The sequence below is a fragment of the Bombus affinis genome, chromosome 17 (assembly GCF_024516045.1).
Source record: "Bombus affinis isolate iyBomAffi1 chromosome 17, iyBomAffi1.2, whole genome shotgun sequence".
Taxonomy (NCBI): Eukaryota; Metazoa; Arthropoda; class Insecta; order Hymenoptera; family Apidae; genus Bombus; species Bombus affinis.
The window spans coordinates 6,285,236-6,310,665 of NC_066360.1; the positions used below are offsets into that span (position 1 = coordinate 6,285,236).

Genomic DNA, 25,430 nt, shown 5'->3' on the forward strand with positions numbered 1-25,430 from the left:
TAAGTATTAACGTATTATAAATAATTAGCCATGTCACTGCGCCACACCGGAGAAACTTACTCAAAATTTTTAATGCGAGAATTGATCGCAAGATACTAGTAAATAACAAAAAGAGAAAAAAACTATCGTAACTGGCAGATCCGTTGTGCTAAATTCTTATTGAATGTATATGTGTTTGGATAAGTTATTAAAATATTTTTTCCTGTTTCGTTGATCGACGTTTTGTCGAATTTGTCACACATTTCGATCACCTCTGAAGGTTTCGAGCTCATGCTGCAAAGTCAATAATAAGTGAACATATTCTTCACGCTATAATTGCAAATACAATATTCGTAAACCATGGAATAACGTTTGCGTGTAACTTATCCTTACGTATAAAATTTTTCCCCGATCTCATATAGATTCGTATGACTATAAGCTATGCTAATGTCATGTAAAATAAAAAAGGAAGTCGAAGATGAAAAGAAAAATAAAATATAAAAAAAATAAAATGAGAATTTATTTTTTAACACTTCCTTTACACTAATTACGATTTGCTTTTGAGCGCCAACCGTGAATTTTCAAGCCTAAAACTCTTCTAATTTGACTTTTGATCGGATCTTTTTCTTTTTTCATTGTCACCTCTCAATATCCCCACTATCCATGCGTTTGTTGGAATCCGCGACCGTTGCCGCGCACGCCTTCTTCTCTAACATTCGGCGGAAGGTTCGTTGGGATATTGATGGCCCATTAAGCAATTCGGCGATATACATTGTCGCCGAGTGCCGCCACATCTTTATCTCCGTCATCAGTCCATCGGATTTGAAGTGTGCCGGTTGTGACACTAACATGGACAAAGCTAATTGGATGCTTTATTTCCTTCCAAAGTTCGATGACACAAGAAGTACCTTTCGTATTCACATTAACAGCCACGTGAAACGGCTCGTTGAATCTCACAAAATTCGTCTCGTGGCCGCGAAGTCAAAAATTTTGATTTCCTTTTCTGACAACAGATTTCTATATTCTTACGAAAGACCCAAATTTGGCAGATTTACGTCACCTTTCACGGGATAAATCTTGGCGAGAACTGAAGGATACTTTGCTTTCATCTCATCGTAAATCTGAGCACGACAAACCACGATCACAATTCCAGAAAAGGAAGTAAAGTTAATCAATTTGGCTCCTGGCAGGCTTAATTATTGAAAGGATCAAAAATAATATTTACGAGCAGGAGCTTCTATGACTAGATTAAAAACACTTCTCAGCTTCGCAATGACTACTGTTTTCCTGAACTTGATATTAACTCTCGACCAATACTTTAATCAACTGCAAAAGCTGATTGAATTTCAACTGACCATTACTGACTGACTTCAACTTTTTTCTTTTTCTTTTTTTTATTTTTCATCTTTCTTTTTAACGCGGAGGAAATCCGCACGGACACCAGGCCGCTTCTGGGGAAAGCGGTGTGGTAGTGCCGGGCTCCAACTGACTAAAACCTCCACGATGACCGCCCCGGCTGCGATCGAAAAGGGACCGGGAACCGGTGCGAGCGACACACTGGCTCTTCCATCCCCCTGCGCACAAAATATATCCACTAATGGAGCGGTGTGCAGCCATGTTATACCGCGTCTCGTCGCCGGAGCCGCCGTGCAAGGCAGTTTGATCTCCCTACCGGACCGGACTTCTTGGCTGCCCCTAGTCGCTGAGCTGCCAGCGTCTAAGTTTGGACCCCACCGGGGGGCGCGGCGAACCTAGCGCGCCTCGTCGAAACGCGTCCACGGCCTCTGCCGCGTCTTCGACAGCCGATCTTTTCGGGATAGGGCCGCACCCTCATCCACTCCGCATCCTCTTTCCGAAGCATAACCTACTCACAGAAGCAGGTGACGGCCCTCCTCCCTTTCTCGCTCACCAACAATGTCTCGAGGATCGCCGGCGGCGAGAGGTCCCATCCGATTTCCACGATGAGGTCGCGGCGCGGCCGCGGTCACGCCGGGCAGTACTCCAACATGTGCTGCGCCGAATCCACGCTCGCATCGAAGTGGTGGCAACGCGAGGTACCTTCCTTCTTGATTCGGTGCAAGTATTCACCAAAGCACCCGTGCCCGGTGAGCACCTGCGTCACTCTGTAAGTCAGCGGGGGTCGGCCCCGTCCAACCAAACGTCCCAGTTTGGAAGGACGGCCTTGAGGACCCTTAGTCCCGGGGTGCCCGTTCTCATGTCGAGGCTGGCGCGCCATCTGTCTAGCAGGGCTCGCCGAGCGCGAACTCGAACGTCGGCGCCCACCGGACCGACCCCGCCCGATAGACCCCGAGTACGGAGATAAATCTCGCGACACCTCAGGGCCTGAAATTCGAATAGGGAAAACCCGGCGAGCACCGCCGTTGCTGCCGCCGAAATGGTGCGGAAGCCACTCACTACCCTGATGGCCACCGTCCTGTGCAGCCTCCTAATCACCAGGAGCCTGCGACTGTTGGCCATCAGGTCCTCTGCCCAGATCGGAGCATAGAGGAGCCTCGATTGCACCACGCCGGCGTACAGCCGGCGCACTCCGACGCCGGGCCCGCCCAGTCGAGGCAGCAAACGTCCTAATGCGTTCGCCGTTGCCTCGACAGACGGTGCCAGACGTTCGAAGTGAGCGCCGAAGGTCCAGTGGCTTTAGAGCGTCAGATTCAGATACTTCATGCTGGTTCCGACCACGATCTCAGCCTCTTCCAACCTCACGCGATAAACCACTGGAGGCGTCCCGTGATCGGCCCTGCGGTAAAACCATATTGCCTCGGACTTCTCAGGGGACGCCTTCAGCCCCAATCCCTTGATCGCGGCAATCACGCAAGCCACCGCCAGCTCCGCCAGACGGTCGGTTCCACTCTCTTTACTCCACCTTAGGTAGTAGCGCACCCACGACTCCGAAGCTAAGGATGGGACCATCGGGATAAGTCTCCGGACCGGACCGTCAGCGTTGGCCAAGGCCGGTGGTTTGGGTCCCGCTTACGTGAGTTCCATCGGGAACTGTCAAGTAACGGTACGCAGGTACTGCCGCCGACACTAAGGTGGGCGTCCATCCACACAGATAGTTCCACTAATGACTAGAGTTGGAACCACGGGTGTTGTTGCACTCGTGGGGGTAGTGGTAGAAGGCCAAATGCTGACCAGACGGCTGATAAGGGTTCTTAGCTTCACTGAAGGCCGTCGGCAGGTGAGCAGCGTCCCAACTGCACCGCAACCGGTAGGTTCCCATTAAAGTGTTAAGGGACTTACCTAGAATTCCAAAGGGAATGTTCCGGTGTCTTTTTATCTCCGACATATGTATATGTCGGGTTGACGTTAAGATTTGAGTTAGGGTTAGGGGCGTGAAACGAATCCCTATTGGCGCTAGACGTGATCATTATGCAATAGAGGAGATATTTACTAGTGCAAATATGACTATGATGGAATCGGACAAGTTATCGCGATAATTAGATACTCGAGAAGCTAATGACAATGATCCTAGGCTCACTAACGAATCCGCGGTCAAGGGGATGACGAACTCTACTTTTCTTCAACGTCTAAGTTGTACTCAATGTTAATGCATGGGGCAATCACTACGTATCCGAGAGTTACTGAATCGTCTTTGAGATCATACGGGAGAGTGGTTCTCCATCACGGTAACGCTGTCGAGGAAAACTATGATGGGTATGCCTAAGGGCACGAAATCAACGGATTCGTGGAGAAAAGCCTTCATTCGGAAAGTGAGGGAAATTGGCGTTACTGTTAATTGGTCAATTTCCATGTTGGTGGTTAGGGAAGGGTGCTAGCCGCCCTTAAGAGAAAGTTCGAGAAGAGGAATCGTCGTTGGTGAGAAAAATAGATTTCTCCTATTTTCTCGTAGTTGGGACGAGGACTGTTTGTCGGTTTGAAGGACTTTAGTTAAACAGATCTTAAGATTTATAGCGGGTCCTCGGGCTAGCTGAACATGTACTGTGGAGACGCGTCGACATCTGGTAATCATCTTACTCAAAGAATAGAGTCTGCGTGTGGCGAGCCACGGGACAGAAATCGTTGAAATGCTTACCGTCGTGCCCCGTCCTAAGTATTTCTTTTAAGGAGAGCTATAGAGTTACTTCATGCCTTTGTTAGACAAAACGTTCATCCCTTGACCGCGACTACGTTCGGCGACTGGTTGTCGCCTCGAGCCCGAGCTCACTATCATAAATCTCAAATAAGTACAGTCGAATCGAATGACAACAGTTTCTTAATTCGGCTATGGTGAAATCTAAATTACAGTACTAGGGGTCTTCCCAAAGTTCCGAAGGGAAGGTTCCAGTATTCTTTCATCTTCGACATATATATGTCGATATATACCGGAGCCTTCCCTTTGGAATTTTGGAAAATCCCTTAAAACCTTAATCTAGATTCCACCGTAGCCGTAATTAAGGAATTGTCGTAATTTAATTCGATTGTATTTATTCGAGATTTGTGATGATGAACTTGGGCTCGAGGCGACAACAGTCGCCGAGCGTAGTCGCGGTCAAGGGATGAACGCTTTTACCTAACAAAGGTATGGAGTTATTGTACAGTTCTTCTTAAAAGAAACAGTTGTAATGGCATGCGACAGTAAACATTCCAATTGTTTTTGTCCCGTGGTTCGCCACACACAGACCCTATTGTTCGAGCGAGATGATTGCCAGATGTCGATAAATCTCTACAGTACATGTTCAGCTAGCCTGAGGACGCGCTATAAATCTTAAGATTTTGTTAACCGAGGTCCTTCAAACGGACAAACAGTCTGTATCCTAACAGTCCCTAAATCTACCACCTACTATGGGAAAATACGGGAAATCTGCTTTTCCCACGAACTATGCTTCCCGCTAGTACCTTTCCCTCAAAGGCGGCTAGCATCCTTCTCTAACCACCAACATGGAAATTGACCAATTAAGAGCAACGTCAATATCCCTTATTTCGGAACGAAGGCATCTCTTCACGAATCCGATGATCTTGTGTCATTGTACACACCCCATCATAGTTTTCCTCTACAGCATCATTGTGACGGAAAGTCATTCTCTCATGAGGTCACATTAGCGAGTTACATAGCGCCTTTACGCTCGGTGAATATTTTATGTTTTAACAAAGAGTTAGTTTATTTATTCTTGTACCGTAGACAAGGAAGTTGGGTACAACTTGGACTTTGGAAGAAGGCGCTTTCTATTATCCCGTTGACTGCGGATTCGTTATTGAACCTAGGATCATTGTCATTAGCTTTTCGAGTATCACGGCTTGTCAAATTCTATAATAATCATATTTGCACTAGTAAATATCTCCTGTATTGCATAACAATAATGTCTAATCCAAATGAAGATTCGTTTCACGCCCCTAACCCTAATCATAATGTGAACCCGACATATATATATTTTTTTCTTTAACAACAAGAGCTACATCATATTAAATACTTCAAATCCGCAATTGCATAAGTTCATCGCTTTGATGACTTACTTTTACAAGGTGTTATATACAATGCATTCTAAAAGAATCATTGGATATTTATATTCTGTAGCATATAAAGAAAGCAAGTTTAGAGATCGTGGTGTGATTGTGCACCATTAGATATGAAATTTGTAAAAAAACAGTTTGTGCGAAAGCGACTTTTACCTGGAATCGAAGGTCAAGTTTTAAAATTTGTATTCTACTCATTATGACGAACAAAAATCTCAAAGAAATCATTAGTCGCAAATTATCACTTGTTCTACAGAAAATGTTAAAATTGTAATTCTTATACTGGCTTTATTCACAATGTGTGTAGTAACTTAATGGGTCTTAGAGGAAGGACAAGTAAGGATGCTTTATTTGTTAACAAGTTTGTATAGTTTGTGTATTTAATAACGATGAATATAATAATAAAGAGCGACAGATTATTCAGTGATAAACAACGTGTTCGACGTATTCGTTCGGCTTAGCGGCTTTATACATCTGACCTCTCGACGTGTGCTCTTAGAATCTTCAACAAGGACTACTTTTCGTAGATCATTTCTTGGTCTTTTCGGGGAGACGACCCTCACCACGCTCGGATCACGCCACCGTTCGCGTCTATGACCACATATGCCGCATTCGTTTGAAACAAACAGCCGAAATCGACATTTCTGTAAGTCGCTGCTTGGATGCGCTCGTCGATACATTGTATGTCCCTCGTCGGGCAGACAAGGCGATCCGCCTACGACATTGTATGACCGCGAGCGACGACCAGAAACGCGACCTATACTAAAACCTCACAGCGTAACAGTATGTATACCTCCCTCTTTTCGATACTACATGTGTCTACATTTTGCAGACAAATACAGGAAAAGTAGCATCTATTGATACAGGTTAATACCCAGTTATCATCCAAACACTTCTTTTCCACTTGGCTTCTTTTTGTATCTTTCCTTTAATTTTTTCTTGCTATTTAAACTCTGAAACACGCGCTTTATTTAATACAAAATAGATATTTCATTCAATTTGATAGAGTATCATTTTAGGGATATGAGTGTAAATGGATGGATATGAATGGTAAGCATAGTCTTTACGGTCTGCATGCTAAAGTAAAGTATTCATTTAAATATTTCTTTTATATACGGAAAAATAATGTTTTTTTTTCAAGTATTAAACAAATATTTCTTTTATATTTGAAAGAAATATTTTCTCCCAAACATGAAATACATACAAGCGACAAAAGGAAACGGCAGGTCGGTACATTAATACGAGAAAAATTAATAAGACAAGGAAAGGTAAAACGGTGCCACCTACCGGGTCAAAAGAGAACATAGTCAGATGATAACGATGGTACGTCAGACAGACAAAATAGGTAGCCACAAACATTTGCAGGATAAGAAGAAATACGGTACCTTTTGTATCTTTGTATCCCGATGTGACTGTCATACGGATTTGGAAATTCGACACTCATTTTAGCGTTCTCTGCTCATAAACGACGTTCACTCGATAAAGTACTTATTAAAGAAGAATAAATGGGAGCCAACAGCATTCATGTGTATACGCATACTTGTATGCCTCTAAAGAGAGGAGATATTTGATCAGCAGTCGTATTTTTTGAGTACTGTAGCGACACTAACAACAAATACCGCTACACGACACTTTTTCTTTTTTTATTTATTAGAATATTTACAATCAATTCTCGTTAAGAATTTTCAGTAACTTAATTTGGCGAGATACAATGACATGGATTATAATAGTTTTATATTGTTGGTTCTAGTAGAATTTAAGGATTTAATCTAGAGGGTATTTTCTTTTTAGTCTGCGGATCTGGTCCGTCGTGTCCAGTAGTTGGGTGACTAATGGGTTGTGGTGGTTGTTGACTCTTGCGTTATATCTGCTTCTGGACTTGTGTATTTCATCTTTGACTGTAGGTATCTTGAGCTCACGGTGGATTGTTTCGTTGGTAACATACCAGGGTGCATTTAATAGGGATCTTGGCGTTTTCGATTGGAAGCGTTGGAGTATTTCAATGTTAGAATTACTTGCTGTTCCCCATAGTTGGATTCCGTAGATCCAATCTGGTTTTATTACGGCCTTATAGAGCGTAATTTTGTTCTGCGTGCTTAGGTTGGAGCGACGGCCAATGAGCCAATAAAATTTTTTGAGTTTGTCCCTGAGTTGTTTAGATTTGTCTAGGATATATTGTTTCCAGGTTAATGCAAAACATGCAAGCTGGAAAAACGAACTAAACAACACGAGAGGAAACTTCACTTGAAACTGGCTAGACAATAAAAGTATATACTACATAACAAAGCTTTACAGCTCCGAGCTACCCTCTTACCGAATAGAAGGTTCTTACCTGGGCACATGCCTAGCAGACGCGCGATTAAAATTTCAAAATTTTAACACACTCTCAATATCCTAGACTATAACAGCGACCATAACGCCATAGTATTTCAGATAAACAAGAATACATCTGACTTCCTAATACTTGAAACACAGACCGAAACTCCCAGGTGCAATTACAAAAAGACAGTTTGGAAAAAGTAAAAAATAGGAATAGGATAAAAGGAAAAAGTAATAAATACAACTATTCTTACGACAAAAGAGAAGACTTAGAATTCCTAAGATATCTACTATACAAAGTAAAATCGCAACTGAAACAAGAATTCCCAAAATCTAAACTCAATACTGGACAAACAAAATAAGAAATATCTCCAAAAACGATTCTGCTAGCATGTTCCCGCATATAAATCAAATTTCCAAACCAAAAGAACAAAACTCCCTCGTCCAAGAAGCAGGTATAGACAACACCAACAAAGACACCGAGGATAACGTCACGTAAATTTGAGGCTTAGATGATAAAAACAAGAAGATTGAGCCGTAGCACAACTATTAACTTTTCTTTTATCAAACCTTATGATGAATTCAGTAATCACAATGGAATACACACTGAATTGACACGTATAAATCACAATTCACTCCACAACTTTATATAGAACCTATTTACACTGATGCGTATGTATAAATTAAGTACGCGATTGGTCTAAGCGTAGAAACTCGGTAAAAGATGTTGACTATTCTAAAGATAGAGAATATGTGAAGTTTAGTGACAATATTGAGGCAGAGAAAAGCCAGTGATGGGTGTGTCTAAGAACACGAGATGAGCTGATTCGTTAAGGACAATTTTGACTTGGAAAGTGAGGGCAATAGACACTGCTTTTGACTGGGTAAGAAGAAGGTTGGTGGACTAGGAAGGGTCTCAGCCGCCCTCGAGAGTGTGACGTCAATCCAGATTAGAGGTCAGATGTGTGCAGGTCCCCACCGTGTACCCTCAATAGCGGGAAAGCTGGTTTTCCCCATGAACAATGTCACCTAGGAGCCATGTTGGTAGGAGGCTTCCTCCTCCACTCTTCATTTTTTAACGTGGGCTATAACCAATTGGCATCGGGAATCGTTACCCTCACTTTCCAAGGGTACACCCACACCGAGCTTTCCTCCGTGATGATACGAGAACAGCTCGAAACTGAAACTACAAACTCTCATCAGTAAACATCTTTCAGAACAGTCGCGTAAACTGCACTTATAAAGTTGTGTTATTTAACACTAGGTTTACGGGCGTTTCGTATATACCTATCTCTACGGGACCCGTCAAATTGACGGGTAAACGAAAATACGCATTTTTGATTAAAAAATTGATTTATTCAAATTAAGTCTGAAAGGAACAATATTAGGCTTCACATTTAAATAAATTATTAATAAATAAAACGTCTTGTTTTAAAATTATCACTAAAAAAATAACAATAACATTGAAACGACCCGCCAATTTGTCGGATATTGAACTTCGAAATGAAATATCTCAAAAACCATAGCATTAATTTTAACCATTTTGCATCGTAAATTAATCATTTCATTTAAAGAATTTATGCACAAAATTATTTTTTCTTAGGCTTTCTAATTTTTAAATCTACCTAATTTTCTATCTAATCTATCTAATTTTTGTAGTATACCTATATCTACGGGACCCGTCAAATTGACGGGTAAACGAAAATACGCATTTTTTTTTTAAATCGATTTATTCAAATTATGTCTGAAAGGAACAATATTAGGCTTCACGTTTAAATAAATTATTAATAAATAAAAAGTCTTTTGTTTTTAATTATCACGAAAATGATAACAATAACATTAACGCTGTAGGGTAATCATATTTATTGATTAGTTAATATTTTTGGTTTATTTGAAGTTAATCTTAATATTTTTTTATAGTGTGATATCGTTCGACTATATCTTTATTTAGTCGTAACTGATGGTGTAACATTTTAATTAATTTTAAAACCATTAAATTGATGCATTTTATTCCGTACTGCACTTTATAAAAGCAGAAAAAGGGTCGCAATTAATTGGGAACAATTCCAGGTAAATAATAATTGATAATAACAACAATAACAACAACAAAAACGCGTTGCTAAAGTAAAAAAGGGAGATCTGCCCGTTCGGTTGGCTAAGTGTTAAAAAAAGTAAAAAAAGCCAACACCACACGGAGTTCCCAAGCGGTCACCCATCTAAGTACTACCCGTGCCCAGCGCTGCTTGACTTTCGTGATCGGACGAGAACGAGTATTTTCAACGCGGTATTTTTTTTTTTTTTTTTTTTTTTTTTTAACTTTGTTTATTAATTCCAGGTTTTACATATATTTTTTTTTTTACATGATTTTTTTTCCAGAATAAACGCTGAATTCTAATTGTAGGGTGGTACAGGCAAAAGTACCGATACGCGACGGTACGACGTAGCCATGCATTATTACATTCTTTTCTCTTTTTTTTTTTAAGATTATTATTGTTATTGTTAAATAAAATAAAATTAAGCCGCTGTTGCGCTGTGCTTATGTACGATATTTTAATTTATGTCCTGAAAGCCTGGACGCAAAAACAGGACAGTTCGCTAGCCTGTTAGGGAGGGGCTGGGAGGGGATGGACTGGGACTGGCGGGGAGGGGTGGGGAGGGGTTGGGGAGGGGTGTTCTGTGGGATTAGTATAATATTTGTTTATCTATTTACATATTTACATATTTACATATTTACACTTTTATTCGGTGAGCGTTGCTGCTCTGTGGCTCTTTATCTTGTTGTTTTTTGTTATGGGTTCCGTATCCACCAATATTTTTTTGTGTTTTTTCTGTGTTTGTCTTCTGTATCCTTTTGGGGGAGGGCCATGTTGTATCTCCACCTAGTGTCTGCCGTGCGGCCATCTAGGTTTTCCTCGTATTGAATAGATTTCATTCCTATTTTCCTTTGCATATGATAAATTATGGGGATGTTGTTTTGGTCTTGGAGATAGTTTCTTTCGTCTAGGTATAGGAAGGCTTCGGGGGGGATATAGCCTGTTAACAGAGTGTTTTTGAAGTATGCGTCGTTTGGGTATAAGCAGCCGAAGATTAGGCTGTTTTCTTTGATCTTCGCGGCTTGCGAGAAGTGATTTCTCGTTAGTTTTAGGATGTGACAGTCGATGCGGTGGATGTTGGCTAAGTCGTATATTTTTTTGTTTTTTATGTATTTTCTGTATCCGCTGTGTTCTGATCTGTAAATGCTCAGGCAAGCTCTGATGCATTTTCTTTCAAATATGCGAATTTTTTCCATTATTGACGCTGGTATGTTGTACCATATTGGGCAGCCGTAGGTTATAATGGGTCTTATTAGCGATTGGTAGCACATGATTTTTACTTTGCTATCGAGAATTCTGGAGTAAAACAGCCTTTTTGTATTCCAAAAAGCTTTGCTGGCTTTGGAGAGTTGGATTTCGATGTGTTGCTTATAGTTTAGTTTTTCATCTATATTTATTCCTAGGTATTTTACGCAATTTTTGTGCGGTATGAGGTTCTCTTCGTTTGCTTTTTCTTTTAGGCGGAATTTCCTGACTTGTTCCCTTTCTGCTGGGCCGATTTTGCTTGTCATGGGTCTGAATAGTATGGTTTCGCATTTGCTTGCGTTAATTTTTAGTTTCCATGTATGATAGTAATCGCTGATTTTGTTAAAGAGTTCTTGGAGTTCTGTTCTTATCGTTTTGGTTTTGCGGCCTGTTACGTAGATGATTAGGTCATCCGCGAAGGCTATGGAGCGTTTGTGTGTGGATGTGTTGAGGTTAAAGAGGTTTAGTAAGTCGTTATTGTAGATGCTGAAGAGTAGCGGGGAATTTACTGTTCCTTGTTGCAGGCCGTTCTCTATGGAGAATTCTTTGCTTGAGGTGTGCGAGCCGTCGGTCATTATGAAAGTTTTGTTTGTTATCATGTCCCATACTATTTTGATTAGGTATTCGGGGAAGTTCTTTTTAGTCATTTTATAAATGAGTCCTGGGATCCAGACGGTGTCGAAGGCTTTTTCGATGTCTATTAGGCAGGCGGCTACTCGCTGATTTGCGTTAAGTGCCCAGCAGATATCCGACGTAAGTTTATTTATTGCGTGGATTGTGGAGTGTTTGTGGCGGAAGCCGAATTGGTTTTCCGGGATTATCTTATTTTTTGAGCAGAAGGCTGCTAGGGGGTTGTTTATGATCATTTCGTATACTTTGCTTATGTTGGGGAGGAGGCTTATGGGTCGTAGGTTTGCAGGTGATGAGCCGTCTTTATTTTTTTTTGTAATGGCTATGAGTTTGGCTTTTTTCCATTTTTTGGGGAAGTACGTGTTGTTTAGTGCATTATTAAACAGTACTGTGTAGTACCATTTTATTTTGTTTGGTAGGCGTTTGAGCGCGATGTTTGGGATGCCATCGAAGCCGGCGGATTTTTTGTTGTTTAGCGTGGAGAAGATTGTACTTAGTTGGTTGAAGTTTGTAAAGTAGTTTATTTCTGGGTCGGGCTGTTTGGGGTCGTCCGATGTGTTTTCGTTTGAGAATGTGCAGACTGTTTTGTTTAGCGCTATGTCTTGTTTTATTTTATTTTTTAGTATGTTTGTTTCGGCGATGATAATTCTGTTTAGTTGTTCTCGGCCCATGTGTTCGTTTTGTGTGTGAGTTTTGACGAAGTGGGTACCGATAATGTCTAGTTTTTCCGTTGTTTTTGATATTATGAAGTTGCCCTCTGTGTCTTTGTTGGTGTTTTGTATCTCGATGCCTGCTTCTTGGATGAGGGAGGCTTTTTCTGGAGGCAGTTTGAGGGGCGGGATGGAGTTTTGTTCCTTTGGTCTGAAAATTTGATTTATCTGCGGGAACATGTTAGCAGAGTCTTTTTTGGAGATATTTTTTATTTTATTTGTCCAGTATTGATTTATAGAGTTTGCGAATTCTTGTTTTAGTTGTGATTTTATTTCGTGTAGCAGGTATTTTAGGAATTCTATGTCTTCTCTTTTGTTGTAAGAGTAGTTGAGTCTTAGGTTGTTTAATTTCGATAGTATGTAGCTTTTGTCTCGTTGTAGATTTTTTATTTTATAGTTTATATATGGCTCGCAGGAGTCTTTTTTTTTAAATGTCGGTACGGATTCTTGTAGGGCGATTTGTATATGTTTTTCTATTTCGTCTATGAACGAGTCGATTTGTCTGTCTGTTAGGTTGACATTGTTGTAGATTTTTAGGTCGCAGTTCTTTTCGAGCAGGTTTTGGAACTTCTTCCAGTCTGTCTTTTTGTAGTTGTACCTGGGTGTTTCGGTCTGCGTTTCGAGTGTTAGGTCGTCGGATGTGTTTTTGCTTATCTGAAATACTATGGCGTTATGGTCGCTGTCGTAGTCTATGGTTTTGAGAGTGTTATTTGGTCGTAAGTTTTGGAATTTTATTCGGGCGTCTGCTAGGCATATGTCTAGGTAGGAGCGTCCTTTTGGGTAAGAGGGTAGCTCGGAGCCATAGAGGTTTGTTTTGTAGAAAATGCTTTTATTGTCTAGCCAGGTTCTGACGGAGTTTCCTCTCGTGTTGTTTATTTCGTTTTTCCAGCTGGTATGTTTGGCGTTAAGGTCACCGGCTATTATGTAGTAGTTTTCCTGTTTGTCGAGCTGTAAAAGTTGGAAGAGATTGTCGAATTCGTCGTTAAATTGTTTCTGGTTTCCGTAGGCTGCGTAGGCTGCGGAGATAAATAAGTTTTCTTTATTGTTTATTTTTATTTTTATGATCGTCGTCTCTAGGATTTTGAAGTTTGTTATTTTGTCGTTTTGTATTGTTTTGAACTTCAGGGGGTTTTTTATGAGGATTGCCGTTCCTCCTCCTTGGGTAGAGTTTGGTCTGTCGTGTCTTATTATAGTGTAGTTTTTGTATTGCACCTTATGTCTATAGTTCAGTTTGGTTTCTGAGATGAGTACTATGTCGGGGGTTTCTTTCTTAATTAGTGTTAGCAAGCTGTATCTTTTTTGGTTTGAGATTAGTGAGTTGGCGTTTATTGATATGATTTTCAAATGACTAACTTTTATCTGGTTTATTTTCTGCTGTGATTGGTGGGCGGGTGTGATTTTGACTAATCTTCGTCTATATTTTCGATGATGTTGAAGATGGAATCGATTCTTTCTTCATGCGTATTTAGTGCTTTTTTGATTTCGTTTAGTTGTGTTTGTTGGTCGCTTAGGGCTTTTAGGATGCTTTTTTTGAAGTCTTCGATGACATTTATTATGCTTATTTGGGGTGAGTCTATTGTCGGGTTAGGGTTTTGTTTGGCTTGTGCCGCTATGTTTGTTACTTGCGGACTTGTTTCGTTTATACTTGTTCTTTGTTTTACTATGTCCGCGAACTTTAGTTCGGGGACGTACTTACGGCTTATTTTGGCGATTCTTTCCGTTTTTGCTGCTTTTGCTTTGGTGATTTTTTCATTAATCTTTTTCCGTAATTCGACGAGTTTTGGACATCCTTTGTATGATGCAGGATGTCCGTAGTTTTTGCAGTTTACGCAGTAGATTTTTTCTTTGCTTACTGCTGCTTCTTTTTTTATTTTGCACTCGCCTGGCCCGTGCGGTTCAGTGCATTTTACACAGCGATAGTTTAGGTTACAGTTTTGTGCTGTGTGGCCTATTCGCTGGCATTTGTAGCACTGCGTGATATCATTTTTTTTAATTTTTTCCCAGGCTATTTTCAGATAGTTAAGTCTGTTTATTTTTAAAAGGTTCCCAATGTTGCTATCGGGGGAGATTTGGATTATATAGATTGGGAGCAATGTGTTGTTCTCCCTTGATTTTCTTGTTGAGAAACGCGTCACTTTGGTGAAGTTAACTTCTTCTATTTTCAGGGCTTTTAGGTCTTCTAGAATTTCCGCTTCTGTGTAGCTGTTTCCTAGCCCTTTTAGAAGGTATGTGTGGGGTTTTTGAGATTTTGGGGTGTATGTGAAATAGGCCGTGTTGGCTGCGGTCAGTATCTTTTTTGCGTTCTCGTGGTCATTTAGGTTTTGCAGATAAAGTACGTGCTTACCTGAGTGGATTCTTTTGATATGGAAGTTCTTGATTTTGAGGGACTTTTCCATAAGTGCTATTGTGTCTTTTGGGTCTTGTAACGTTATGTTGATGGGGGGTGGCCTGGCCCCTTTCGCTGATGTGGGGGGGTCTGCCTGGTCTCCGGCTGGGTGGCTGGGTGGCAGGCCCTTGTGCGTTTGGTTTTTCAGTGCTGATGAAGGTTGCGGTGTTGTTTTTTTCGGCTGGGCGGCGGGGGGGGTGCTTGTCCGGGCGGTGTAGCTTTTGCTTGTGGTTATTGGTGTCGTGATCGGGGGAGTGGGCTGTCTGGTTGCCTTTTCTCTTAATACGTCGTTTCTTTTTTTAATGTTATCGATAATGTTTTCATGCGGTTGCGGTGTGTTGTGGTCTTGTGCTTGGAGGGCATCGAATCTGTTTCTTAATGTGATAGCCATTGGTTGTGGTTGTGGGCTTCTTCTTTGTTTCATATTTTCGTTTTTATCGTCGCGCTCTTCTTGTGAGTCGCTTTCTTCTCCTTTTAAGTTTTCTAGTTTGGGGTTTATTTTATTCCTGGTTATCAGGTTTGGGGGCGGATTGAGTTTCCGCGTCTTTTGTGTAGCAGTTCTTATGCTGCTATCTTTAATTATTTGTTGTTTTTCTATTTTTCTTTTGATTCCTTTTTTTGACGAGTTTATGGCGGATTCCGCCTCCTTGGTTTCGAATTCATTTCTTTCTTCTTCTATTTTTAACTTGGTTCTAAAGTGGTTGATGTTGTCACTATTTTTTCACTGTTAAGCACTTTTTTTGTTTTTCTTTTTTTTTTGCTCTCTCACTGTCTACTGTACACTGTATAGCTTGCCGCGCTCGCTGTTAGGGCCTACGCCTGTTTATCCCTTAGGGCCGAGAGGTCCGGCCTGCTCGGAGGATCACGGTCAACTGACGAGAACGAGTATTTTCAACGCGGTATGAGCGTTGGCTGAAGTAGTTAGTTTTGTTATTTCATGTTATCGAATAGAGAAAATATTGAAGAAAACTTACGTGTATGTATGAGAGAAAATGGTATTTTTAGACGTGCATTCGGATATATAAAATCTATTCTGACTTCGTTTCCCAGACAATGAATTGTGAAGTTTCGTCATGTACGTACGCGTATAGTTAAAAAGTAGCGAATCAAGTGGACGGAACTTTATAATTGATTTTCCAGAAAACCAAGTCTTGCGTCAAAACTTGTTACTTCATCGTCGACATATTTTTGTATAGGAAATCAGGCCCTTTCGTCCTGCACCATCATAATACTCTAATTTTCTCACCTACTTCAATTTCGAAACTATTCAGTTTCACTGGATTACGTATAATTACCAACAGCAAAATACTAATGTCGCGGCACTCGTCTACGAAACTTTCCACGGCTTCGCGACACAAAGAGCTATACCGTTGTAACGTAAATTACGTCTGTTCTGTCGCGTAACACATCTGCACGCCATCCCGCGCGGCTTGCCAACCAACGGTCTACCTGCCGTCCTCCTAACACTCCATAGGTCCAAGGACCCACTATAAAGTTGCAATTCTAGCTGCATTGTTCGCACACATGGTCTAAGCACATCTGTTTGCCAGAAAAGACTTTCTAATTCCAGAAGAGTTTTCGGCCGGTTTTTAGAAAGGTCCTTGGGTTTATTATGTGCTCTTAAGAATTACGAAGAAAGCGGAGATATACCTAACGAAAAATCTGAGTTTCCCTGTAAACAATGTCGCCTAGGACCCAAGTTGGTAGGAGGTTTCTTCCTCCTCTCTTCCTTCCTAACATTGGTCCCAACCAATCGACATCGCGGATTGTTGCCCTCACTTTACTAACTAAAAATGTAAGCAACGAATCCGCGTTCTTCGTTCAAAGAGCACACCCATACCAAGCTTTCCTCCGTATTCACATTAGAATAAGCTTCAGAGTTTTCCATCGTCTCTCACGGTGACTAGAGTTCCTGCATAACTCTCACCGTTCCTATATCTCTCAGAGTTTCCTACCACTGTCAAAGATCTAACACCTAACTTGTAACATTAAGTCTCATACCGTGCTACGTTCATATCTATATTATTGCAGCGTGATAAGTCATTAAGTGTTTATATCTACTCAATCGTGTATACTAAGTGTTGGAAATATATATTTTAACTCTGTGAGCCACAGTGTTATCATACCTGAATCACCCCTATTATCTTAATCGAAATACGGGGATCGAACTATTCGTGGTGTCGATCATTCTAATCGTAACGGGAATTTACGACTCCCGTTGACGCATATTCTAACGACCGCGTCTCCCCGCGATAGCTCGAAAATACAACGTCAGAGACCAGGACACACACACCGCGGGCAGGATGGTGTCACGATCGGCATACTTCGAACCCGATGGACCGATGAGGGAGACACATGGCGGCCTTGGCGACAATGTATATCGCCGAAGTGCCTAAATGTTCATCTATGTCCTAACGGTCCTTCCACCAAATGTTCTAGAAGCGTAGCAACGGTCACGTACGCCTACAGGGTAGTGGGGATAATGAGGGATGACAAACAAAGAAGGAATAGATGTCACCGAAAGTAAAAAATATTGTAAGAGCCTCAGTCTCGAACGGTCATGCCTAGAGCTCAGAAGTGTCTTATAAGTGTATAAACGAGGAAAAAATAAAGTTTTCTTCTTGCTTTTAAATTTCTTTTTATTTTACGTGACACTAGCGTGTAACCAAACAGCGTGAATCCATAATTTTATAGAATATTGTATATGGTAGCGTGTGTCATCTTCAGTGTGTATCTAGCCGCATTGTGCAGTACTAGCCCAACCAGAACAATCAGAACCATAAGCTTGAACGCTGTCATTCCTCCTCTAATACTACTAAAGTACTCGAAAAATACAACTGCTAATCAAATATCTCGTCTCTCTGGAGGTATGCAAGTATGCACATACGCATCAATACTGTTGACTTCCATTGATACTTCTTTAATAAGAACTTTATCGAACGAACGTTTATTAAAAGTAGAGGGCGCTGAAATGAGTGTCGAGTTTCTAAGACAGTCAGATGGGGCCACAAAAATGCAAAAGGTACTTTATCTTTTCTTATCTTGTCTATTTTTGTGTCTATCTATTTGTCTGCCTGACTTCGTTATCATCTGACTATTTTCTCTTTTCACTCGTTAGGTGGCACCGTTTTACCTTTCCTTGTCATATTAATTTTTCTCGTACCGGTCTGCCGTTTGTATTTATCGCTTCCACGTTGATCGTTTATCGCCTTAATTTCTTATTTCTCTGAACAGTTTCAACTTACTTACAGATTGCCTTTTCTCTCACTTTCTTTCTGTGACTTTACTTTCTCGGATTAATCACATCTTCCTCTTATCCTTTTAGTACCACTTCATCTTTTTCATTAAACCATGAAAATTACAATTTTATCTTTTCTCCCTTATTAAGACGTGCTATTTCCACACTTACCAGCACGTAACCCTCAATGTTAAAAATAGATTTAATCTTTTCCTAATTAAATATACATACAAATATTGTTTTGAACTATACAAGTTATGTCTATTTCATATTTTGGGGAAAATATTTCTTTCAAATATAAATTAAATATTTATTTAATACTTGAAAAAGAATATTATTTTGTCGTATATAAAAGAAATATTTATATGAATAGTTTATTTTAGCCTCCAGGCCATAAAATCTGTGCTTACTATTCATATTCATCCATTTACATGCATATCCCTAAGTTGACACTAAAACTTATACTTTTGAGGTGATGAGGCGCGATAGGTATAGAAGAATCACTCGGTGTTATTTAACAATAACTGTTTTATTTGCTTGTGTTCGTGGTATACACTAGCGCGGTGAAAACACGGTACAATTATCGGTTCGGGATTACAAGTTCAAACTCGGCGCGGTACTTTACGCGGTGGTTCGAGTCGAGACGATTGCACAGATGTTTAGAGATTCAGATTCGCTATTCAGATAGGCGTCTTCCAACTTGCTTCGCGTCTCGCGATAGAACAGAATGAATTTGTGACGCGATGATGCTCCTTAGGAAAACTGTGTTTGGGTGTGTCTAAGGATACGGGATCATCGGATTCGTTAAGAAAAGTGTTGGTTCAGAGAGCGAGGGAAATGGACGTCGCTGTTAATTGGCTAAATTGTGAGTTGGTGGTTGGAAAGGGATGGTAACTGCCCTTGAGAGAGAGTTGCTAGCGAGGAGCGTCGTACGTGAGAAAAAGCAGATTTCCCGTAGTAGGTGGTATGTGTAGGGACTATTGAGACAAAGACTATTTGTCCCTTTAGAGAATCTTAGCTGCATGAATCCCAAGATTTATAGCGGGTCCTTAGGCTCGACGTAAATATTCGGCGAGAATGTATCGACATCTGGCAATCATCTCGTTCGAAGGGTAGAGTCTTTGTGTAGCGAGGCACGAGACAGAAACCGTTGGGAAGTTTGCTGTCGAGTGCCGCTACACTTTAGTTTTCGAAAACAGAGAAATTTTTAAAAATACTGGAACAAATACAAAACTGTTATGTCCAGCAAACATAACCCATATTCCATCTCTCGGTCAAGATGGCCACCAGATGTCTAAATCTCCTCAGTCGGAGCTCGCAATAATCCTAAGTAACTGTCATAAATTTGAGCATTTTTTACAATCAAGCCCTTAAGACCACACAAGCATCTTTTAAGTCAAACACAGGAAAGCAGTCTTTCTTCATGTACAATGCCACTCGCCAACGATCTTTGTAAAAAATCTGGGTTACTCGCGCCGGTGATTGTTCGGGCCAAGATGCTACTTCAACGAATATGGACGTCCAAAATCGATGGGGATGAATCGCTTCCGATCGATTTACATACAGAGTGGGATAAGTACTACTCCCAATTATCAGTATTAAACAATATCAGGTTCCAACGCAAGGCAATAATCAAATCCGCGACGGAAATTGAACTGCACGGTTTCTGCGATGCCAGCGAGAAGGCTTACGGAGCCTGTGTTTATCTCCGCACCCTTAACTCTAACGGCCGTGTTTGGATTCAACTTCTAACCGCGAAATCAAAAGTCGCCCCGCTCAAGTACCACACCATTCCTCGGCCCGAGCTAAGCGGAGCACTTCTCCTTACGTCCCTGATGTCAACAATACAGCAGGCTCTATTGCATAAAATAACTCGCACGGTCTATTGGACCGATTCCACTATCGTCCTCCACTGGATCAATTCGTCACCTCATATCCTCAAAACATTCGTCGCGAACAGAGTCTCCGAAATTCAAACAAAAATCAATATCCGCGATTGGCGCCACGTTCCTACTCACGACAATCCCGCGGATCTGATATCGCGCGGCCAAACGCCCGAGGAGTTTCTGCGCCCTAACATTTGGCAGCACGGTCCTGCATGGCTACAACAATCGGAAGACTGTTGGCCGACATGGACTTTAACACCGCAGATTGAATTACTGGAACAGAGAGGGGCGACTTGTCTGACCGCGACCCCCGCCGATTGCAGTTTGTTGCAAAGATATTCGTCCTGGCCCAAGTTGATACGAATCATTGCTCGTTGCCTCCGTTGGAAACGAAAGCAGAATCGAGCGACACCCCTAACCGTTACTGAATTACGCATAACTCACGACGAGCTAGTAAAATTGTTACAAAATATCCATTTCTCCGAGGAAATTCGTACACTCCAAAAGGATCGAAACGCTGCGATAAAAGGAAAACTCACGCGACTCAACCCGTTCATAAACAAGGAAGGAATACTGCGAGTCGGGGGTCGACTCAGTCAGTCGTCGATGACCTTCGACCAGAAACATCCGATTATATTACCAAAGTCATCCATTACAACGCGCATCATCGAACACGAACGCAAGATTCACATGCATTCCGGAACACAGGCTACGTTATACGCAGTAAGACAACGGTACTGGCCCGTCGACGGCCGAAGTCAAGTATGGCGCACGATCAAAAGCTGCGTCCGTTGCTGCCGCGCTCAACCACCGCCGGTAGACTACGTGATGGGTAACTTACCGGAGACGCGAGTAATGGAATCTCGCCCGTTCACAAACGTCGGCGTCGATTATTGCGGACCGTTTTATATCAAAGAGAAACGAGAACGAAACCGCCGTCAGATCAAAGTCTACGTGGCCATCTTTATATGCCTAGCAGTTAAGGCGGTATATATTGAACTCGTTGGCGATCTCACGAGCGAAGCCTTCATCGCCGCTCTCCGTAGATTTATCGCTCGACGAGGGTTTTGCTCCACCATCCATTCTAATAATGGCACCAACTTCATCGGCGTAAACAACGAGTTACGAGAGCCTCCTGATCTCTTACAATCGGACGACCACAACGAAAAAGTAAACGCGTTCTTAGCCAATAAGCAAATTGAATGGCGCTTTATCCCCCCTCATTCCCCGCATTTCAGTGGACTATGGGAAGCAGCGGTGAAATCGTTCAAACGCCATCTTAAACGCGTCGTCGGTAACGAATTGTTCACATTCGAACAGTTTAATACACTTATTATAGAAATAGAATCTATTCTCAACTCGCGACCATTAACTCCAATATCCACCGACCCAAACGATCTTTTAGTCCTCGCTCCCGGGCATTTCCTCATTGGCGATTCACTAATCAGTTTGCGTGAGTGAAATTTCAGAGACATTCCATCCAACCGGCACTCCAGGTGGCAACATATCCAGCAACTGAAACAACATTTTTGGAACCGTTGGCATAAGGAGTATCTGAACGAGCTGATCACCCGCAACAAATGGAGCAAGGGTGGACACAACATTCAGGAAGGCACAATCGTCATCCTCAGAGAGGACAACGTGCCCTCAATGCAATGGCCTCTGGGTCGAGTTATCAAGGTCCATCCAGGTGCCGATGGCGTCATCCGGACAGCTACAGTTCAGACGGCAACGAGCATTTTGGATCGGGGCTGGATTTTGGATCAAAAGGCTTGTCCCATTGCCAATTCAACCCGATCTCGAGAAACCCGAACAACCAACGATCGAGACGAAATAAGCTCGGACTCTCAAATAATACCATATCTCGATATTTTTGATCGGTACCCTCTCAACGGGGGGAGGATGTTACGGTTTGCCGATCATCTTTCAAATGAAGCATTCAAGTAAACTTTAATTTGTGGCGGCATCGACCACGGAACTTTCCAATACTTCGCGATACAAAGAGCTATGCCGTCAAAGCGCAATACCGACGTGCCGAATCTACCATCGATATCTCTATGTTTCTTTCGTCGAATTCTCAGAAGAACGCATACGCGGCGACCGCCGCGGTACATCTAATAAACACACGTGTGGTAGGGATATCGAGGGGCGACAAAAGAAAGACTCCGTGGTTTCGAACAAACGTATCAATTGGTCTTTCTCAAGCTGCGAAGTACGACAGGTCTCGCTATAAGCAAACCATTAACCAAACCTTGATTGTTACATTTTTGTTCTGAATTGTTGATCGTTGATTGTAATTGTTGTTTCGTTATTTTTTATTAAACTTTTATTCACAAAATCCAGTGCAGTTTTCCGTATGCACTCATTCCAACCACCTCTATTCTCGTAATAGAAATAGGGGATCAATCAGTTCGTGGCGTCGATTGTTTAATCGTAACGAGAATTTACGACTCTCGTCGACGCGTTATCTCGCGATCGCGTCTCTCCGCGAACGGTTGAAACAGTTACTACATGATATGTGTATCTGCAAGTCAATGATATAAATATGTATATTAACTTGTTTAATTTGTTTGCTAATGTTTAGGTGTTAATGAGAAAGATAAAAACATAAATGTGTATAGAACGGAATAATTTATTCTTTATTTGTAACTGTGTTGGCATAAATATCAATAACTTACAGTTAACTAACATACGGAAATTAGTCGAAGTATGCAAACAGAGATGGCATATATGATAAACAGTGGAATATAAAATGAAGAACGAGGTATGAAAAAGTATGAGGTAATTGAAAAAGTTTTCTGCTTTCCGCAATACAATGATATTCTGTAATTATTCATAAACCTATTTTGGTGAAATTTAAAATTGTTGCAACATTCTGAACAACTTTTTCCTATACATATAACCGTCGCTCGACCTTAGCTAGAGAGATAGTGAAAACAATTAAGACCTCGAATTTACCGTTCGGAGTATTCTTAACAGGCTTGGTAATTTTACAATTAACAGAATAAAATATTTTTTAGCAGTATCACACATTTCTTTCGTAGCTGCATCTGCAAACACGCTGGATGGCATTGTCCACTATTGCTAAACTCTTTTGGCGAATTCTGATAGTGCTAACCAGCTTATTACAAGCGGTTGAAGCACTTTCTTGCGCGTTGCTTTCACAAAGTACTCAGTTTTTTCTAATGGACTTTGTCCTTTTGCATCATTTTTTCTCGAATAATAGCTACAAATTAAATGTAGAAGCTTCTCGATATTTATCAACAAAGATTCGCATACATGGTATGTAGCTAAACGCTTGCAACGGCAAATGCATGGGAAGACAGCAACTTTCGTATTATCTCGCAATAAGCGAAAAATTCATGAGGTCTGTTCCTCCAGCATTATGTTTCAGTAATTCATGCGAACTCCAACTACGTTCTTTATACGGTGGTTATTTTTATCTAATAAACGCCACAAACTATTTGTATAAATTTTGTGATGTACTATCATTAATACGCAACAGATCTGATAAATATTTTTGTATTTGCCTGTCGTGTATGTACATATCTCAGGAAAATACATAAATTTTTAATTTCTGATACATTTACGCTTTCGTCAATTAACACCGTAAAGAATTCATTCTTTAATATGTTCATAGTTTTCAAGATTATCGTCTCGTTAATGACGTTTTTTTGTTACAACAGAAATGTTTGGTCTTTTTAAAGTCATGCGTTTGATTATGTCGCTGTTTTGTAATGTCATTTGTGTCATTTCGATGTGATGGTTAAACGAATTGCAGCTCCTTCTGTGTTCCGTAATATTTGACGAAGTAACAACTTTTTTTTTTTACGTGGAAGAAATCCGTACGGACACCAGGTCACTTATGGAGGGGGGGGGGGGGGGGGAGCGGCGTGGTAGTGCCGGACTCCAACCGACTAAAACCTCCACGATGACCGACCCAGCTGCGGTCGGAAGAGCCCTGGGAACCGGTGCGAGCGACACACCGGGCCCCTCCAGCGCACAGAATGCATCGTCTCCGGAGCCGCCGGCAGTCTGGTTCCCCTACCGGACTGCCTGGCGTTCCCAAGGCGCTGATCTATCAGCACCTAACTTTGACCCTTACCGGGGGGTGCCAGCGGCGTCTGCCGCGCCCCCGCCGGTCGATCCTCTCAGGGTGGGAGCTCCGCACCCTCGCTCTCTCCGCTGAAACCTTTCGAAGCATAACCTACTCACAGAAGGAGGTCACGGCCCTTCTCCCTCTCTCGCTCGCCAACAGTGCCGCGAGGATCGCCGGCGGCGAGAGGTCCCACCCGATTTCCGCGATGAGATCGCGGTGCGGCCGCGCCCACGCCGGACAGAACTCCAACGTGTGCTGCGCCGAATCCACGCTCGCATCGCAGTGGTGGCAACGCGCGGTCGCTTCCTTCCTGATTCGGTGCAAGTATTCGCCAAAGCACCCGTGCCCGGTGATCACCTGTGTTACCCTGTAAGTCAGGGTAGTCAGGGTCTTACGAAGCAAGACCAGCCTTGCCGTCCACCATGCCCGGGGGTAGACTCCCTCCCTCGGACATCTCGTGTAGGGGCGCCGAAGTTTGGGAGCCATGATCCCCATCACTTCCCCCCAGATCCGGCCCAGGATTCCATTCGGGCCCGGCGCCACGTCGTGGGAGGCCATTCTTCTGGTCGCCTCTCACGGCTCTTCCTCCGTGACTTCCCAGTCATCTGTCCATTTTACAGTCCATGTTGTTTCCTGCGACTGATCTGCTGCACTGTCCTCTTGCAGGGGTGAAAACGTCCTAATAATCTGCAGCAGCAGCGCAGGTTCTATCTCCGTCGTTACCAGAGGGCCCGTAGCGCGAAGTTTTTACGTAACCGTCTTGTATGGCCTTCGCCATAGGTCAGACTCGACTACTTCGACTAGTTCCGACCATGCACGGTCATTCGTGATCTTGATCTCCTTCTGTAACGAGCGCCGTAGTACGTGGTACGCTTGGTAGAACAGGAAGACTTCTCCCTCGTCTCGTCGTCGTCAGCGATGGGCCCTCAGATACCGTCCTCGGGTCCAGACGCATCTCGCCCTCAGTTCTGCGATGTCGGGATTCCACTAGTAGACTGCTCTGCTTTGCACTGTGTCCGGTGTGGCTCCTATGTCGTCCGTAGTAGATGTTCTCATTTCTTCGGCCAGGTCCGTGGGGAGATCGGGAAATCCGCCGGCCTTCCTTTCCTTCGCACGGGGCGCTTCGACTGCGGCGGTCTCTCTTCCTCCGTTGTTTCCTCCGTCCGTAGGTTCCTCACCTTCACGTTCTGGTGCTGACGTGTGTCGGCTCAGCAGCCAACTATTCACCCCCCTCTCATGGTTTCATCCACCTCTTTATCATTTTCTGCAGTTGTTTGTCCTTTTTCCCCATTGGGTGCGCAAAATGGCCACTTATTTCCGCACTTGCCACTGCCACCAGTACACTGCCACTTTCAAATGGCCCACGGCACGCGCTT

At 42.4% G+C, this 25,430-nt stretch overlaps 1 protein-coding gene, 1 long non-coding RNA gene and 1 pseudogene across 5 annotated transcripts in view; 1 reads left to right on the forward strand and 2 right to left on the reverse strand.

Annotated features, from left to right (window-relative positions):
- The window catches only part of LOC126926304 (uncharacterized), a 137,358-nt gene extending 126,632 nt beyond the window's left edge, over positions 1–10,726 (reverse strand). Inside the window, exon 1 of the long non-coding RNA XR_007714474.1 lies at positions 10,478–10,726. This is a non-coding gene — a long non-coding RNA (uncharacterized LOC126926304). The remainder of the gene's footprint in view (positions 1–10,477) is intronic.
- LOC126926273 (fatty acyl-CoA reductase 1-like) overlaps positions 1–25,430 on the forward strand; it is a 285,326-nt gene that overhangs the window by 192,103 nt on the left and 67,793 nt on the right. The gene's annotated exons all lie outside the window — the stretch shown is intronic.
- Positions 9,947–10,065, reverse strand: LOC126926401 (5S ribosomal RNA; annotated as a pseudogene).